Raw genomic sequence first — 18,760 nt, forward strand, 5'->3', positions numbered from 1 at the left:
ATCGTTCCAGTTTCTCTGAAGAACCCTAACTAGCACAGCGTTATCCACTAGATTGGATGAAAGATAATGTTTCTTGGACAAAGGTGGTTGCTGTGAAGACAGAGAGAAGAGGACTGCTTTGAAACATATTTCAGAGGTGTTAATCACTGGACTTAATAATAGGTTGGGTACAGAATTGAAGCAGAGTGATGAGCCAATGATGACACCGAGGTATCTGGCTCATGCCACTAATGGAAGATGATTTCCTTTCACTGATGAAGAAAACATGTAAGAAGATTGGGTTTGAAGGGGTTGGGGTACCTGAGTTCACTTTTCAATGTGGTTAGTTTGAAGTGTTTTTAAGACATTCAAATGGAGATGTTGAGTAGGCAACTGAAGTTTGGGAGTCATCAATGCTTTGATGGCAATTGAACTCAAAAGTGTAGATGAGATAACATAAAGATTTCCATAGAAACCAACGCCAATATAGGGTAGTGGTTCAGAGCAGGAGTCCTGGAATGAAGCCACCTCAGTCTGCAGCCCAGCTCTGCTACTTCCTAGCTGTGCAACCACAAAGAAACTACTCAAATACTCTGAATTTCCCATATATTTAAAAACAGAGAATATACTATTCCCTACCTTATAATGTTGTTGGGAGTATTAAAATGGCTTGTTGCATTTAAAACTTTTAGCATAGTTCTCAGTATTTAGTAACCACTCAATTAACTACTCAATAAATGTGGATTTTTCTTCTTTCAGAGAGCATACAGGGTTAGTAAGTAGGCTTCCCTAGGATTAAGCCTTGAAGAAATCCAATGCTTAAGAGTTAGGTAAAGAAGGATGAGGAACAACCATATTGTGGTCTGAATCCCTGCTGTCCCAAATCCACCCACAAGAGAAACTAGGACAGCAGCTGCATCTAGAGCCTGCTAGGGTGCTTATCCTTCCTAACAATGTGTATGTGTAGCCAGGAGGGAAGGAGCCAAGTGTTCCTGAAGGGAGCCCGAAGTCAAAGGCCTGGTTCAAGGAATAAAAGGGGATATGAAGTAGGAGACTATAAAGCCAAGCTGGAAACAGGTCAGTAGCAGGTCAGAAACCAGAGAAACAGGAACTGGGAAATTACAGTTGACCCTTGAATAATGTGGAGGTTAGGGGCACCAACCCCTCATGCAGTTGAAAATCCAAGTATAACTTTTGATCCTCAAGAACTTAATTACTAATACCCCACTGATGGCCCAAAGCCTTGCCGATAACATTAACATTCAGTTAACACATATTCTGTATATTGTATGTATTATATACTGTGTCCTTACAATGAAGTAAGCTAGAAAAAAGAGAATGTTATTAAGAAAATTACAACAAATATAGTTATTATTCATTAAGCGGAAGTGGATCAATCATCAAGGTCTTCATTCTCATCATCTTCATGTTGAGTAGGTGGAAGAGGAGGGGGTTTGTTTTGCAGGAATAGCAGAGGCAAAAGAAAATCCATGTATAAGTGGACCAGTGCAGTTGAAACCCATGTTGTTCAAGGGTCAACGGCACTGCTAACACATGAGATGCCCAGGACATCCTAATGAAGATAGGTGGACAGGATTGGAGAAACCAGAAGATTCCATAATATTCTTAAATACATAGATGCCTACTGCTCAGAACCACCTACCCTAGAAGTATTCAGAGTTTTCTGCATATAAAGAATGAAATAGGCCAGGCGCAGTCGCTCATGCCTGAAATCCCAGCACTTTAGGAGGCCAAGGCAGGCGGATTACTTGAGGTCTGGAGTTCGAGACCAGCCTGGCCAACATGGCAAAACCCTGTCTCTACTAAAAGTACAAAGATTAGATGGGCTTGGTGGCATACACCTGTAATCCCAGCTACTCAGGAGGCTGAGGCACAAATATTGCTTGAACCTGGAATACGGAGGTTGCAGTGAGCTGAGATTGCGACCCTGCACTCCAGCCTGCATAACAGAGCAAGACCCTGTCTCAAAAAAAAAAAAAAAAAAAGAAAAAAAGAAAGAATGAAATAAGAGAGTTTTATAGCCCCTTTATCAGTTCAGCGGTTTAAAAGTGTTTTGTGGCTGGGCGTGGTGCCTCACACCTGTAATCTTAGCACTTTGGGAGGCCGAAATGGGCGGATTGCCTGAGGTCAGGAGTTCGAGCCCAGTCTGGCCAACATGGTGAAACCCCATCTCTACTAAAAATACAAAAAAGTTAGCCAGGCGTGGTGGCGTGCGCCTGTAATCCCAGCTACTCTGGAGGCTGAGGCAGGGGAATTGCTTGAACCAGAGAGATGGAGGTTGCAGTGAGCCAAGATTGTGCCACTGCACTCCAGCCTTGGTGACAGAGCGAGACTCCATCTGAAAACAAACAAACAAACAAACAACAAAACAACAACAACAAAGTGTTCTTTATGTCAGTCATGCCGCAGTCATGAAATTTTGATACTTATGTGTTATGACAATATGTTACTTTAAAAACTATATCTTCTCTGGTATTTTCAGCTACTGTTATTGTTTTGGGATATAATATATCAGACAAGAAGTATTTAACCAAAACCCAGCTGACAATTTCAAAATGTTCTAAAAATGTTTATTGATATGTTGGTAATGATACCAGTAATAGTGATTGATATCATCAATGTTAGCATCAACATTGTTCAGTAACAATAGGATCTGGTCAAATGTGATATCTGTGTTATGAAAAGCTATACAGGCATACTTCAGAGATATTGTGAGTTCAGTTCCAGACCAAAGTAATAAAGCAAATATTACAATAAAGTAAGTCACTTTTTTTAGTTTCCCATGGCATATAAAAATTATACTCAGGCTATATTTTAGTCAAGTGTGCAATAGCATTATGTCTAAAAAACAATGTACATATCTTCATTAAAAATATGTTATTGCTAAAAAATGCTGTCACAGAGGCAGGAAGTGAGCATATGGTCTTGGAAAAATGATGCCAATAGACTCGCTTGATGCAAAGTTGCCACAAATCTTCAATTTGTAAAAACACCTTCTCTGAGAAGTGCAATAAAATGAAGCGCAATAAAACAAGTGTGTGTGGTGTGTGTGGTGTGTGTGTTCAGAGAGATAGGAGTGTGCAATGGCAAGAAAACTCAATTTAAAGCAAATTTGGATTGAGACCAAATATGTAGTAATAGAATTTGCATTATTAAATAAAGTATTGACATTGGCTCATGCTCCTAGAAGTCTATTCTCATTATTATGATAGCTACTCTTTCTCCCATTAGATTGATGAATTGCTGAAGGAAGCAAAAAGTAAATTCACCTCAGTAAGTGAAAATCATTTCATTGAGCATGAATTTTTGGGGTCCAGCCCCATACTAAAATAGTGACAAGTTGAATACCAAATGGTCTCTAGCCTAGGCCATTCTCAGTCAAAGGCAAACATGCAATGCTTGTTCAAAGGAAGAAATATTATTACCTGAAATTTAACAAAGATCTTGGAAAATATTTCAATAGGCTAAAGCGACTTGTAATTTTTTTTCCCCCGAGTAGACATGTTGTTCTGAAAGGTCTCCAGGCTGACATTGTCTATTTACTTATTGATTGCATCTTTTTCACTGTGCCAACAGTATTCTAGCCTCAGGGATCATTTTCCAATGTAGCTTTTTAAATGTTTTTAATTAGGACATTGTAATGGATTAAAGGCAGGCAGAAACGGAAAAGTAGCTATCTTTCTACACACACCTTAGGCAAACACTCACTTCAAAGACATTCCGTCCTGCCCCCGCCCCGCTTTCAGTCTCCCACTTGCTGCCCTGCCCCTCTTCAGGAACCCTTGGTTTCTGTTGTTGGAGTTTGGGGGCAGGGTGAAAAATCAATCATCCAGCCCTCACCTTCCAATTCCATGCAGTTAAGAACTTGGCAAAATGAGCAAGCAGAGGATCAAAGCGTGGTATCAGCTTTAGCAGTAGTAAAGCTGGATGGGATAACACTGCACATTCCAAGCACAATATCAGCTTTAGGTGATGGGCCAGAGAGCACAGGGTTCTTTATTAAACTGCAGGAAATGCAACTGGACCTACTTCCCTTCTGCTCTATGTCTGCACTGGGGACTCACTGGACCAGGACTTATTAGCCATCTTGAAGTAGAGAGGCAAGAACGAGAGACCTGGCAGGACCCACCTGTAACGAGCCGACCACATGGAGACAAAGACAGGCATGTACAGCTCCTAGGAGCACTTGTGAGGCAGGAGAATAGGGTCTGGTGGCAGGGAATCTAAGGCCGATTCACGCTGACTTCCTAGAACTAAATCAAAAAGAAAACCCCCACTTTCCACGCCCAAGTGCCCAAGTAAGAAAAGGACCAGAGGCTACTCCCTTTGCAACACCCCTCCTCTGCCACCCTTTTTCTGCATTGCAGGTGAAAAACTTAAAGTACCTCTGATTGGTCCCCTCTCACAACCAATCAGGTTGGTTGTGAGCCAAGTCTTCATTTGCATGGGAGTACTACTTTGTAACTTCACTTCAGCCTCTAATTGATCACTTTCCACAACTAATCAGATGTTTGCATTCTGATTGGTCCCTTCCAACCAATCAGACTGATCACAGGCCACTACTTCATATACATAGGGTGTACACGAAGTAACCAATGGAAACTTCTAAAGGGTATTTAAACCCCAGAAGGTTCTGTAACTGGGCCCTTGAGCTGCCTGCTCGGCTCGCTCCCACCCCGTGGAGTGTGTTTTCATTTTCAATACATCTCTGCTTTTGTTGCTTCATTCTTTTCTTGCTTTGTTTGTGAGTTTTGTCCAATTCTTTGTTCAAAGCGTCAAGAACCTGGACACCCTTCATTGGTAACACTTGGGTCTGAGAGACCTAGAGAAAAAGAGAAATGACTCAGGAACACTTAACTTTGTCAGGTAAAGAAATCTGGCAGAGTGGGTATCAAGTTTTCCCCAGTCTCACCAATCAGAAAAACCATCTTTCTCCCAAGAAAAGAGATGAGTGAGCAGGGAAGGGAGGGGCTGTAGTACTTTCCCCAAGAAGGTCATAATTCTAGATACACATGGAGAAACAATTATATTCCATATATCCACTAAAAATAATACACAAGTTTTATTTTTCCCCCTTTCATATCAAGCACTGGTTAGAGATGACCCAGAAATCCAAAGATGGCAAGAACTTTACTGAGGTAAAGTTTATTTATGTTCATCATTTTCATGATTATTAACCCTCTTTTTCAATCGGAAGCAAAGGATTTTTAGATGGGCTAATTCAGTCTCTCTGAGGAGCCGATACAGTTTGTTGTAAATTTGTTTTGCTTCACAGACAATAGTGCTGTGATGGAATGGTTGGTCCATGAGTCTGTGAATAAATGAATAAATCACACACCTGTTAAATTGTGTGCTGCACATAATCAAGGAGTTGTGATGTTGTGTTTTTTTTTTTAAAGCAAAAATGTTGCTTCTCTCCATTTGCTGCTCCTAAACAATTTCTAAATGTAGTGTCTTGTATTTTCCCCATTTAGTGAAGTTCAAAGTACTTCATGGTGCTCATACATGTGAATTCTAAATCTATTTATTGTCCCCATCAATTCTCAGAGTTGCAAATATAAGCACTGTGATTTGGCATAGGAGCAAATTTAAAAATACCAACATTCTAATCCTGCCCCAGGTCATATTGTAAGTCAGGATTGGAGAAGTAGGAGTGATAGAATCTGAAAGGATACCATGAAGCATGCCACTCACCTGGGCAGGCACCCTGTGGGAGTGTATAAGGAGTGTAGGATTCTGGAGGAACCCACAAAAGTCCTGGAGCCTTAGGCTCCAATTCAAGAACACCTACCATGAATGACATCTCCATGCCAGGAACATGACCACTGTGTCCACTGGCCAGGCCAACAGAAGGAGGAAACCATGAAGCGGCTGGGTTTTAAGACTTATGCATGGATAGCTTCCAAGCTCTCAGTTGTACCATGCAGTTTTTAAAAAAAATGTCCTCTTCCTGAGTGGGGAACCGCAATCCATTATGAATGAAGACACTGCATTGTTATCTAAGTAGACAATAATGACAATATTGATTTTTATGTACTTTGTACCAATTATCTCCCAAGATATTCAGAGAAAAGGGTACAGACTCTGATGCTTCCAATTCATGCTCCATATTCTAGATGTTTGTCATTGGTCAAATGACTGAGCCTACCTGAATTTGTTTACTAATCCAAAAAAAGGGGAGGCATAAAATTTTTATAGAGTAGAGGTGTTGAGGGAATTAAATGAGTGTGGTGTGTGTGTATGTGTAAAACATGTAGAAGTTATAGGCTTTTACTGGGTTTGGCCACTTTGTGTACTACCTAGTTTCTTGGTCTACCTGGTTCATATATATTTGTCTATGGCAGCATATAAAGAGATTCTTTAACTTGAAGTATGATAGAAAAAGAGAGAGAAAATGAGAAGGAAAAAAGGAAAATGAAAGAAAAGCAGAACTGATGATGACTGAGTGTGGTATCACTAAGAACTACATCCAGTTGGTTATATAGTTGTCTTAGCCACAGTGCATTGCTAAACTCTGTGTTATATATTAAAATGCAGGTCTAGTATAAATCTACAATTCCCCCTCACTAACAACTGAAGACTCCCATGAGAAAGGTTAAACGAGTGATCTATAGTCTGGGGTAAAATTTCCTTTCCTTGTATTAATTCAGCTGAGCCTTCACTGCATGCTCTCAGACCACCTGTTTTCAGTGTTTCCTCATTCACTTGCTCCAAGTTCACTTTACTTTGAGAAGAGCCCTTATCACTATGTTGCTAGTACATTGAGCCAAAACTCTAGCCACTATTTACTTGGAATGCCATTGAAATACTTTCTTATTTTTGTTTTCCCAAAGCCGCCTTTCTCTTTCTTATCTGAACATTCTATGTCATCACTGTGGAGCTGAGGAGATTTTGTTTCTGTTTTTATTTTCGCTCTCTGCTCCTTTTGATGGAAGGAGTAATTTCCATATTGGTTTCAATTTGAACAGTGGATTTCCTCACTGGGTAAAACAAGAATGCCATGACACTTTCTGTGTAATTTCTGTATATTAAAGGTATCTATGGCAGTAGCAGATCAAGGCTACCCTCCTTAACCATTTACATCCAATGCTGAGTGTGATTCTAAAGCACTTAAAGCGATACTGAAAACTATTACTTTTAAGTGGCATTTCCAGAGGTTTGTTAGTTATAAAATAACCAAGTAGGAAGCATCAGTGAAAGCCATCTGGCCTTCAAATACTGCTTTTCTCTCCCTCACTCTATTATCTTTCTAGAGTTCCTGAAACCCTTAGCTTTGTTCATTCTTCAAAGGACAGTATTTATTAATGCCCTTCAAGTGTTCCATCAGGGAGCCGGGTGGTGGGAATTAATATAACAGTATATGTATATGAATATACATGGGGCTGTACCCACAGAGCTTATTAAACAAGTGTTGTCAATGACGGGTGCCAAGTACCATGACAGGAGAAGCATGCTTTACTTAGGAGCCTTCCTGGGAACTTCTAATCCATGAGGGTAGAGGGAGGCAGAAGCTTCCTGGAGGAAGCAATATTTTTAGCAATCCTATCCTGTCATTCTTTTGAACCAAGGCATTTATTTATCCTTGTTGAAATGCAAACTACTTACCACTTACCCAGGAGAATAACACTTTTAGATCATAAGAACTCTGGGAATGTTGGCATACATTAGCTTGTCCACAAACTGAGGCCCTGAGGAAATGAATATTAGAATTATTAAATTTTAGATGGCAGCAAAAGGAAGATTAAGCCCAGGACTCTGTTTAAGGATCAGGAGGCCACTTCTATGGGGAACTTTTTGTCTGCAGAACTTTGGGGTTCTGGGGATTAAGATAGGGCTTAGGCTCAAGACACTAAAATAGGATTCAGGTTACATGAATGATTTCCCCTACATTATAGTTTTGCCTAAGCCTATTCTACTCTTGAGCTAGTCCTTACAACTCCCACTCATCAGGGAAAATGCCTCCACTTGGCTTCTGGATAGTGAAAGTGAAGTGTGAAATGTAAGAGGAAAAGTATCTTTATAAAATCTGATATGCCCAAGATAGTTCTGCACCAAGACAAGTTTAGCTGGAAAAAATTCATCTTTCTGTTTTTCTACAGGTTATCTCTATGATGTCTCCTTGTATGTAAATTATTTATAAGAGTGTGATTCTAAAACTCAAGGTAAAAATTCATCACTCACTTTTTGTTTACATGAATACGTGCCAGAACCTACACTTCCCCATTCTTTTAGCGTTACAAAAATGCCAATACATGAGTCTCCTGTTTATTAACTGGAAAAGCTTTCAACTGAAAATCCCCACTGTGTAATTTATACAGGCACTTTGAGATGTAATAAAAATCCCTAACCCTAATCTCAACCTCTGTCCTTTTAAAATCCAATTCAGAACACTTGTCAAGTGACTGACTAGAAAGGTGCCTTCCATTAAGCAAATGCCAGGAGGTGTTTTCTTCTGAAAATGAAGAGTTAGCAAGTGATCAGCAACTAGGAATTTTGTCTCTATCCTTCCTGTTGTGAGAGCTCTAACTCTGAGCCAGGATCCCTGCCTCCGGCTCTTAGGAGTTTGTGTGCATGTGTGTGTGTGCATGCACGTGTGTGTGTGTGTGTGTGTGTGTGTGTGTGCATGCATAGTCATGTTTGGAGTGAAGAGGAAATTCAACTCTGAGTTTCCACTTTTCCTGTGGACAAAGATCTGTTCCTTGTGTCCCCACATGGCACTGTGGAAATGGGGCATGCGTCACAGAAAGGATAACATTTTATAGGCTACAGTGCAGTAGAGCACTTTAACTTTTATCCCAACAACAAACCTGCAGGAAAAAAGTAGGTTAGTTACAGATGTTCTTTCGCTTGCCAACTTTCAACCTATGGGTATTCACAGAAAAAATCCCAAGCTCTCCTGTGAGAACGTACTACATGGTGCCAGCAGATGATATGGAATGTATACTGCTGCCTTTTGAACTCAAAAACTGTGCTGTTCACCGTCAATGCATTTTGCTGTGTTTGTGAGAGTCTTTTTTTTGAGAAGTTTTCCCAAGCATTATTAACCACATCAGGTTCAATAAATCCAAGAAAATGGAGAGTGTTCAAAGTCCTTGTTGATATATACAATTACCATGGAAACAGAAGAGATTTTTGAAAACTAGAAGTGATGAGAAAAAGAGGAACTCTTCACATGAATATAGGATGAATTATTCAATAGTAGAAATGATTATAAAGGGCAAAGAGCAAATCGTGCAACATACAAAAGTGCTGTGCCTGTGCCCGTGGACAATATCAGCAAGAGAATGGAAAAGGAAGACAAAGGATGACTTTTCTTGAGTCGGCACCTTGACACTAGATGGGCAGAGGAGTCTCCTGTTCATTCTGGGGAGGGCTAGCGTGGGAGAAGTTTAAGAGCTGGCCAAAGAGACTCTGCTCTTGAAACTGTTGCCTCAAGGCAAAGGGATGCCTCTTCCAGTCTGGTTCACATCCACATGAGGGGTGAGGCGACGAGAACGCAGGCTGTGGCTCCTAAGGGCCTCCTCAGGACACTTGGGAGATCCCCAAGAACAGTTATCTGCCCCCACAGACTTCCAGCAGAGACAAATGACAAATGACAGTAATTTGGGGGAAAATGTCCTTCACTCATTCAAAAGCTATATTTTTAGTGCCTTCTATGCACCAAACATTATTTTATCACCTAGGCAGACATGGCATTGAACATGCATAAACAAGAACACCAGCTTTTATTAAAAGCTTTGAGAAACTGATTCATGCTCCTATTCCTGGAAGTGCATTTGTGACAGCAAGCTTAGTCACTTTGGAATTTCCAACAAACAGATTCAATTACAACCATATTGTAAGTAGAATAGTTTCTGTGTTAGTAGTTTCCAGTCTAATAATGAGGAACTGGGCTATGAAGGGCTTAAGAGACTGGTCCTAAGTTGTCAGAGGTGGAATGGAAAGTCAAATCCAGCTGTTGATTTCAAACTAGTGCTCTCATTTATGCATCTCAATTCTTTACAATATAATCCAACATACTGTCCTATAGATGAACCAAAAACTGACTCTAAAATTTCCTTTCTGCAGTTCTTGGAAGCCAATGACATGCAATGTCTTCAATTTTATTTTTTGCATATGATGAAGCGCTACTTTCTAGTAACTTACTAAGTATTTACTAAGGATTACTACATTATGGCATAATGATCTAAAATTAACACATTATTACAGTTTACCAATGACTTAATTCTGTGCTATACTAAGAAGATTGCATAGCACCAAAGAACTGTTAATTCTGGCATGTGACTCACTTAGAGACATGGAGATAGTTTGGAACTTCTGTAATTTTTAGTAAATAGGCTATACATTTTGAGTGTTGTTATCATGAGTGGGCTGGATATTTCCATTTCTGCCATTCTTACCTGTCATTATAACTCACTGTTAATTTGATTTTTAAATTCTCATTTAAATTGTGGTGGATTGTGGGGTTAATCCTACAGTGAATAGTAATGTATCAACAGCATTTCACCTTAAATCTATCTAATGACTGGATTTTAAGACATAAGTCTATTAAAACTCAAAGTAGTAATTTATTTTGCTAAAGCACAAACATGTAGAATCCACACTCACCCAGCAAATATACAGAGATGCTCATTATATTTATCAAATTCTTTTTATTAGAAAGCAGAAGTGAGTAGTAGAGGAGTGAACGCAAGATATTTCTGCTCATGCTTGAAAACATCGAGTATTATTTTAACCTCTAGAAAACTAGTACTGCTATCTTTTAGGTCTAAGTACCATTCACTATTGGCAAGCTACCTAAAAGCTATGTCTAACCCCTTCTCCCTTGCTGCCTCCCAGCACAGAGGCTGGAAAATAAAATATGTGGTTTGCCCATCTTTCTTGAAGCTAGGGACAGTCATGTCATCCTGTCTGGCCCATGAAATGTACATGGAATTCTTCCGGGGGAGACTACTTAGAGAGTTTTAAATTTCCTGATGAATTACCTCCAAATAATATTGAAGACAATGCCTGGAACAACAGCCATTCTGTAACTTACGTGTAGTAAGAGAATCACAAAGATTTGTTGCTAAAACCCTGAACCTATGCTGATATTTGCCTACCTACAGATTTCTTTTTATGGGAGAAAGAATAAAACCCTATTTGTTAAGGTCAATGAGCATTGAGTTTATTGTTAGGATCCAAAAGCAAATGCATTAATACTTATGTATAGATAGGTAGGGATTTAGATGCTGACTTTTGTATATAATCCTTATTTGTAATGTTGCCTCTGGGAAAAAGGTATTCTGGGTTCAGATTTATTAATTAAAAAATTAAAACATAACCTTCTAATTGATAAATAATTTCAAGTGTGTATTTTCATCACATCTCCCTCAATCTCACACTCTCATTAGCACCCTCACAAGCATTTGGGCATGCACACCTGCTCCAAGACCTGTGTTTTCCCCTATTACCTAGTGATGGGATGATAAATTGGTTTCATCTTAGGCGCCAATGGTGATAGATTGGGAATGGCTGTCTGGAACACAAAGTTGAAAATAATTTTGAGGCAGACAACACAACTCATAAGGAAGAGTGCTGTGATCAATCGGCCAGGTCTGCCAGGGATGTGAAAAATGGACTGGCAGCACCTGTGTTTTTGTAACAGTTGACCTGATCCAGTGTATCAAATTTTAATTGCTCAATCTAGCATAATCCCTTCTCTTCTCTCAACCCTGTAGGTAGGAATTTAGTATTTTCAAACTGGGACATTCGGTCTCTATGTTAGCTATAGTTCACTAACTAGAAAGTCAGGGTATAGTAAAGAAAACAATAGCCAGCTGAAGTATTTAAGTGGAAATTGTATTAAAATGTCACGTCTTTAAAAATGTATAGTCATGAGGTGCACCACTTGCTTCTCCCTTCAAGGAATAACTTGCTGTCGGGTTGCACAATGTGCAGTTAGCTGACAGCATCCAGCTACACTGTCTGTAGAATCCACCTTAACTTTCAAGCCAAGGCCATGCATATCCTAGGCAGACCCAGACATTGCCTGAGCATGGAGGTTCATGGCCAGGCCAGGCCATTTCTATCCAGTGTGGGGCTCTTTTGCAGGCAGTCTGTGCTATGGGACTTCCATTGTATTGGCTAAGACTTCATCAGATCTACATCATGGACTGAGACACTCCCAGCTCCATCCTGCTTCCTTCTGCCTCTCCTTTCATAAGTGACACATCAGCATCCCTGTCTGATATGGTTGAGTTTTGTGCCCCTACCCAAATCTCATCCTGAGTTGTAATCCCCAGGTGTTAAGGTAGGAACCTAGTGGGAAGTGATTGGATGATGGGGAAGGTTTCCCTCAAGCTGTTCTCATGGTAGTAAGGAAGTTCTCATGAGATCTGATCATTTTAAAAGAGTGGCACTTCCTCACTCACTGGCTCTTCTCTCTCCTGCCACTATGTGAAGAAGGTCCTTGGTTTCTCTTTGTCTGCTGCCATGATTCTAAGTATGAGGCTCCCCCAGCAATGTGGAAATGTGAATCAATTAAAACTCTTTCCTTTATAAATTGCCCAGGCTCAGGTATTTTTTTATAGCAGTGTGAAAATGGACCAATACATTGCCCCACCTTGATCAGTCTCCCTTTATCTTTCCCAGGTGTGACCCCCTCCTCCTCATACACTCCTAATTCTGCTTCCTGGAGAATCCAAACTGATACCTATACCTACTATGGATATGCCTACTTAAATATACAAAGCATTTATCATGAGTGGGCATATACAACATGCCCAAAGAGGCAAAGTGCTAGGTTGGCTTTTGCATCAGAGAATATTGATTAAAATCCCAGGCACAAATCATAGAGTGGCTTCAAACTAGTGTCTTATTCTTAAGATGAGGACGATCATGGTGATACCTGATGGGACTGTGTGAGGATTAAATGAGATAATCATGAAGTTGATTTCTAAACTATTATGCACTGTATTACTTTTAGTTATCACTATTATTTTATAATTTCAAGCAATTTTATGTATCAATTACCAGCTGATTAATTAACATTCCTTTATAAATATTTATTAAGCCTTCACCATGTAACTGGTACTGGTCTAGGAACTGAGGAAGGCAAAGTTCCTGCTCTAGTGAATCTCAGATTTTCTAAATTAATCAAGTAAATATGAGTTTCCTTTAAAATAAACTAAGCAACAGGTTGCTAACATAGGTGGTCATATCTTTGCTTGGTTCGATTCTAATAGCAGTTTGGATTTGTTCCAGGATTTGTCTTTGTTGATCTTTCCTGCTGAACTACCTTTTCTTTCTTTCGGTTTCACCATCCTTGATGCTGTGAATCTTGCAGGGAGCTAACAGGCTGGTGTGATAGCTTCTTACTACTCCTACAGCTCAGCGAGTCCCACCACTTGCTTTATACACTTTGATTTTTCTCTTTGCTTCTCTCTCCTATCTGACCCCCCTTTTCCCGAACACTTGCTACATCTCCCCTTTCTGCCCCCTATTTCTCTTTTCTTCACTTTTGCTTTACTTCTTTTGCTGCCCCATTCTGTGGGAGACCCTATCTCTGTTTCTTCAGGTGGCCCTGTGGGTGTGAAAGAACAAACTTCTGGGCAGGCATATACTAGTGGTACACCAGCAGTACACAGGAAGACACCCCTCCCAGGAAACAATACCTCTGCCTCTGACACTTCCGGGAGCCTTGTAGCCACAGGAATCAACACATGCCTCTGCAACACTTCAAATTAACTCAGGCCTCAACAAGGCAGAGAGAGATGTAGCCATACAGGCATGGTCAGGGCCAGCTTATCACCATTCACTGGGAGACTGGCTGGAATGTGGCTATGCTGAGTGAAAAGTCAAATGTCTGCCTAATAGCAGAGCCCTCCAGTCCGATATACATATGGCCCACTACATTCCTCACTCATAATTTTTAAAAATTTTTTAAAAAATCTTTTACCCTAATGTCCAGTAGGCTATTGAACACTGGCTATCAATTTTTTGCCCTATGCTCTACAGTTGGAAATAAATGGCCAGGCAGGGTGGCTCACGCCTGTAATCCCAGCACTTTGGGAAGACGAAGCGGGCAGATCACAAGGTCAGGAGATCAAGACCATCCTGGCCAACATGGTGAAACCTCGTCTCTACTAAAAATACAAAAATTAGCTGGGCATGGTGGCGTGCCTGTAGATCCAGCTGCTCAGGAGGCTGAGGCAGGAGAATCGCTTGAACCCGGGAGACAGAAGTTGCAGTGAGCTGAGATCATGCCACTGCACTCCAGCCTGGGTGACAGAACGAGACTCCATCACAAAATAAATAAATAAATAAATATGTGTGTGCATAAATATGTACACACATATACATATGTATATTTTATATACACAAGTATTTGTATACCTAAAACAAAAGTTTCACAAAACAGTACCCTCATTACATGCATAGCTCAAATTTTTTAATTTCTTTATAATCTAGTTATCTTCATAACTTTTTAAAATGCTGGTTTTGACCTAGAGATTTTTAACCTTGTGTGTGTGTGTGTATGTGTTTGTGTGTATGTGAATGTATGTGTGTTTGTGTGTATGTGTGTGTGTGTGTATGCGGGTGTGTGTGCGTGTGCCATTTCTACCCCATGTGATGAAGCCTATGGATTCTTTGTTGGAGTGTTTTTAAATGCATAAAGCAAAACTCTTAGGCATACAAAGGAAATCAATGATATTGAAATACAATTCTATCCTTGGGCCTCTTGTGGGGAGAGGGCAGTGTCCACAGACCCCAGGTTAAGAATCTCTGCATGGGTAAATTGATTTCCCAGCCGACTGCTGAGCCACAACCTGCAGTTTGGAAAATATGGCTGTACAAAGCCTCAGAACATTTTGTTGTAGTTAAGTACTTCAGATGCTTATTATCCTGTCACGGTTTTAACCCTCTTTTCCCTCCCTTTCCCCATGCTCCCTCTATCCAGTCACCCACACCCCGCCACATGCACATGCATGCATACTCACTTACACGCATGCACATATATGTTGCCACATATACACATACACATAGGCACACACATGCACAGGCACACACATGCAGATCTTAGGTCACATATCTGGAATGAGATGAGGCACTAGACCACTGGGTCCAGCCCCTCCCGTGACCCCAGTCCCACTCCCTGACTGCCTCTGAGTCACAGCTCCTCTGGCTCCTGCCTCAGAACTACTCCAGTGGCTCATTATCTCTGCGGGGCAGTGCTCACCATCACGACTTTCTTGTTTTCTTCCACAGCGTTGTGAGCCAATAGGTGCCTTCTGCCCCAGAATAGTGGTGGAGACTGGTGGTGGCACAGCCCAGAGCCCTTGACCTTTATTTTCTCAGGCTTCAGTGAACCTTCTGTGGCAGGTGTTTCCGTTTGATAGGCGGCAGTTCCTCCCTGGGTCACTCCAGCCTGCAGCTGAAGCCCTCACTTAGCTCAGTGTGGCTGTACTGAACACACTGCCTCCCAACATGGAGCAGCCTAGCCAGCGGGTGTGGGGAGGAAAGGTGGTTGCTGCCACAACTGAATGACTCAGCTACCTTCTCCAATGGTTTGATATTGACGTTTCCTCCTGCCGTAGCAAAAATGCCCAGGTGAACTCTTTTCTCCTTTGCATGTGGCAAGATGATGGTTGTCTGAACTGATTCCAGGTAATGGACAGTGGTAAGCAGCTCCCTTCTCTTGTAGTATGTTATGGATTGAAGTGTGTCTCCCCACAAAAAGATATTAGTGGAGTCCCAACCCCGAATATTTCAGAATGTGACCTTATTTGGAGATAGTGTGTTTACCAAGGTAATCAAATTTAAATGAGGTCATTAGAGTCTCTAATCCAATAAGACTAGTGTCTTATAACAGAAACAGACACTTACAGAGGGAAGACAATGTAACGAGACACATGGAGAAGATGGCTGTATTTCCATTCTCATGCTGCTATAAGGACATACCCAAGACTGGGTAATTTATAAAGGCAAGGGGTTTAATTAACTCACAGTTCAGCATGGCTGGGGAGGCCTCAGGAAACACAATCATGGCAGAAGGAGAAGCGAACACATCCTTCTTCAAGTGGTGGCAGGAAGAGAACTGAGTGAGTAAAATGGGGAAAGTCCCCTTATCAGATCTCCTGAGAACTCACTCACTTTCACGAGAACAGCGTGAAGGTAACTGCCCCCATGATTCAATTACCTCCCCCCGGATCCCTTCCATGACACGTGGGGATTATGGGAACTACAATTCAAGATGGGGTTTGGGTGAGGACACAGCCAAACCATATCAACAGCCATCTGTAAGCCAAGGAGAGAGGCCTGGAACAGATACTTCCCTCACAGCTCTCAGAAGGAGCCAGCCCTGCCGACACCTTGATTTCAGACTTCTGGCCTCCAGATTGTGAGACAAGAACAGCGACTCGGCCTGTGTTCTCTGCCCTTGAGGTTGAAACAGGGAGCAGAAGGTTTTTTTCCCCCTCTGTGTTGCAGCATGGAGTTCTGAATGACAGATGAAGGGCTGATCACCCCCCACGCCCATGCTAAGCCTTATGGCTTCATGGGGTTCAGGCTTCCTGTGTTCAGTCTTCTGTGTTGCCAGAAAAATTTGCATACTCCCATGAACAAAGAAAGCAGCAGAGGAGAAAGAAGAGCTTTCATTCACTTCCTCTTTGGGGTGAGAGCAAGTCTGAATGCTCTAGAATTGATTCTATTAGAAAAACTCTCTGACCCCAAATATGAATATTTTCACCACACCCAACACTCATAAATTTTAAAAATAGATTTTTTGAGTTTCATCCTGACTAGTAACCTAAGATCACTGACTTTTGATTTATTTTTTTATCATGCTCTACAGTTAGAAGTGCAAACATATAGACTAGAGAGGGCCACAGAGGTGTTTGATCCCATCACTTCATGTAGGTAGGAAGATGTTGAACCCCTGAGAGGGGTCGGAACTTGTCCAAGATCACACAGCAGGCAGAGTACGTCAGGGCCTCGAACCCGTATCTTCTGCCCTCTCCTCCAAAGGTCTCCATCAGTAACACCCTGTCACGGTCCATCCTGCTAAGGAAGTCTCTACTATAAAATCCCATACCTTGAAAATCAATTGTTTTTCCACTCACACATTACCACCCTTCCCTCCTGCAAACATTTGGAAGTTGAAAGGTCGCACAGCCTTCATGAAATTAACCAGAAGAATTGAAAGGAAGCTGATGACAAAAGTACTTCAAAATCTGTTTTTCATGAAAACAGCTTTTTTTCTTCCCCCTTAGATCAAACTGAATTTTTCTTTTTATTTTTCCGGTATTCTTCTAATTGTGCCTTTTTAAATGTGTTTGAAATAGTTCTTTCTTTCTGTAGATTAATCACCTTTCAATGCTCTCCTTTTTTTAAAAAAACAAAATTTTAAAACTTTTAAATAAAATTTTCATTTCTTAACTCTCAGTCCTTTTCCTTTATCATAATTCACTTTTTCTGTCATGTTCAGTGAATTATACAATTAATTACTTCTTCAGCTTGCAAATGGTTTGCTATTGTATATGTCATGTTTTCTTTTGGATGAGAAAACACTTATTTCACACAATAGTGCCATTGCTTTTATTATTCTTCCTGTCACTGAGAGGGGGGAAAGACCAAGGACCAAACAATAAGACTTTTATTTACAGCTACTGGAAAGCTGTCCTGAAGGTCACTACAAGCCTCTGCCATTGTGTGCTTCCATCTTGGACATGCCATCCGAGATGCCTAGAATGGCAGGGGTCTTCCAGAGCATGGAGTCTTATCTCATTTCACAGTTGAAGAAACTGAGGCACATAGGTCCTCCCAGGGCCATGCAGCTACCTAGTGCCAGATTCAGAACTAAACTTCAGGTCCCTGACTCCCAACCCACTGTCTTTTCCACTGCCCAGAAAATCCCAGGAATTCTTTCCAAGCTCCCTGAATTCATCCCAAGCTAGTGTTGCAATCCATTTGCTTTTATCTCAGCAGCGTTGGAAGAAAGGGGTTGTCATGAATCCTGGCTCAATAATAGGAGTTTACATAATAATTCGCATAATCTGGTTGATTAGTTTCATGTTGCTCCAGCTCCAACCTTCAAGTCATCTTCATAAGTTCTTTCGTGTATCAGAATCCAGAAGCTGTCAGGAGGAATCTGCACACGGCCTTGTTGGGGTAAGAAGATGGGATCTGGCGTCAGACCTGGGCAAGTTATTAACCTCCCTCTGCCTCCATTTTCCCTGATACAAAATGAGGCTACCGAGAGCATCTCTGTCATGTTGCCTTTTTTCAGGATTACATTTAAAAAAAGTGGGCTTAATATTCATAACAACTCAATAAATATTTATTATTCTTGCTACCAATGAGGACATACTATTCGATAGTGGTTTAATAAAAGTTTATAAGGAAATATAAAACTGTAATTAGTGCAACTGCAACAGTTGTGGTGTGGTGCAGTAGAAATCATTCTGGGCTATGAATTGGGATATCTGAGCCCCAGATTCAACTTCACCACGAATGAGCTATGTGGTCAGCAAGGAGCTGTCTCTCCTCTCTGGGTCAATTTCTTAACCAACAAAACTAATCCTAATCTCCAAATGGGAGACAGGAACTCCCTGAAAAGTACAATTTAACTGACTCACAACCTGTCAAAGCTACCCAAACTCACAGCAGAAGAAGGGGAACCCCTGCCAAGAATTATTGTCCCCTGCTCAGTGAGGAAGGTGATTCCTTGGTCCGCCTCCATGAGGAAGATAATTGTTGGGCCATCACTCTGAAGCATCCT

General features: G+C 41.0%; 1 long non-coding RNA gene across 2 annotated transcripts; it reads right to left on the minus strand.

Moving 5' to 3' along the window:
- Positions 1 to 2,548: 2,548 nt before the first annotated feature.
- On the minus strand, positions 2,549 to 16,477 carry LOC103890104 (uncharacterized). 2 transcript variants are annotated; one of them, XR_008523612.2, is made up of 3 exons: positions 15,988 to 16,477; positions 5,792 to 7,688; positions 2,549 to 4,822 (listed from the first exon to the last, which is right to left on the minus strand). It is a non-coding gene; the product is annotated as an uncharacterized LOC103890104 (long non-coding RNA). The 2 variants fall into 2 exon arrangements; XR_008523613.2 differs by having other exon boundaries at positions 15,221 to 16,477.
- Positions 16,478 to 18,760: the final 2,283 nt, after the last annotated feature.

This window comes from Pongo abelii, chromosome 2, assembly GCF_028885655.2.
Source record: "Pongo abelii isolate AG06213 chromosome 2, NHGRI_mPonAbe1-v2.0_pri, whole genome shotgun sequence".
In the NCBI taxonomy this organism is placed as follows: Eukaryota; Metazoa; Chordata; class Mammalia; order Primates; family Hominidae; genus Pongo; species Pongo abelii.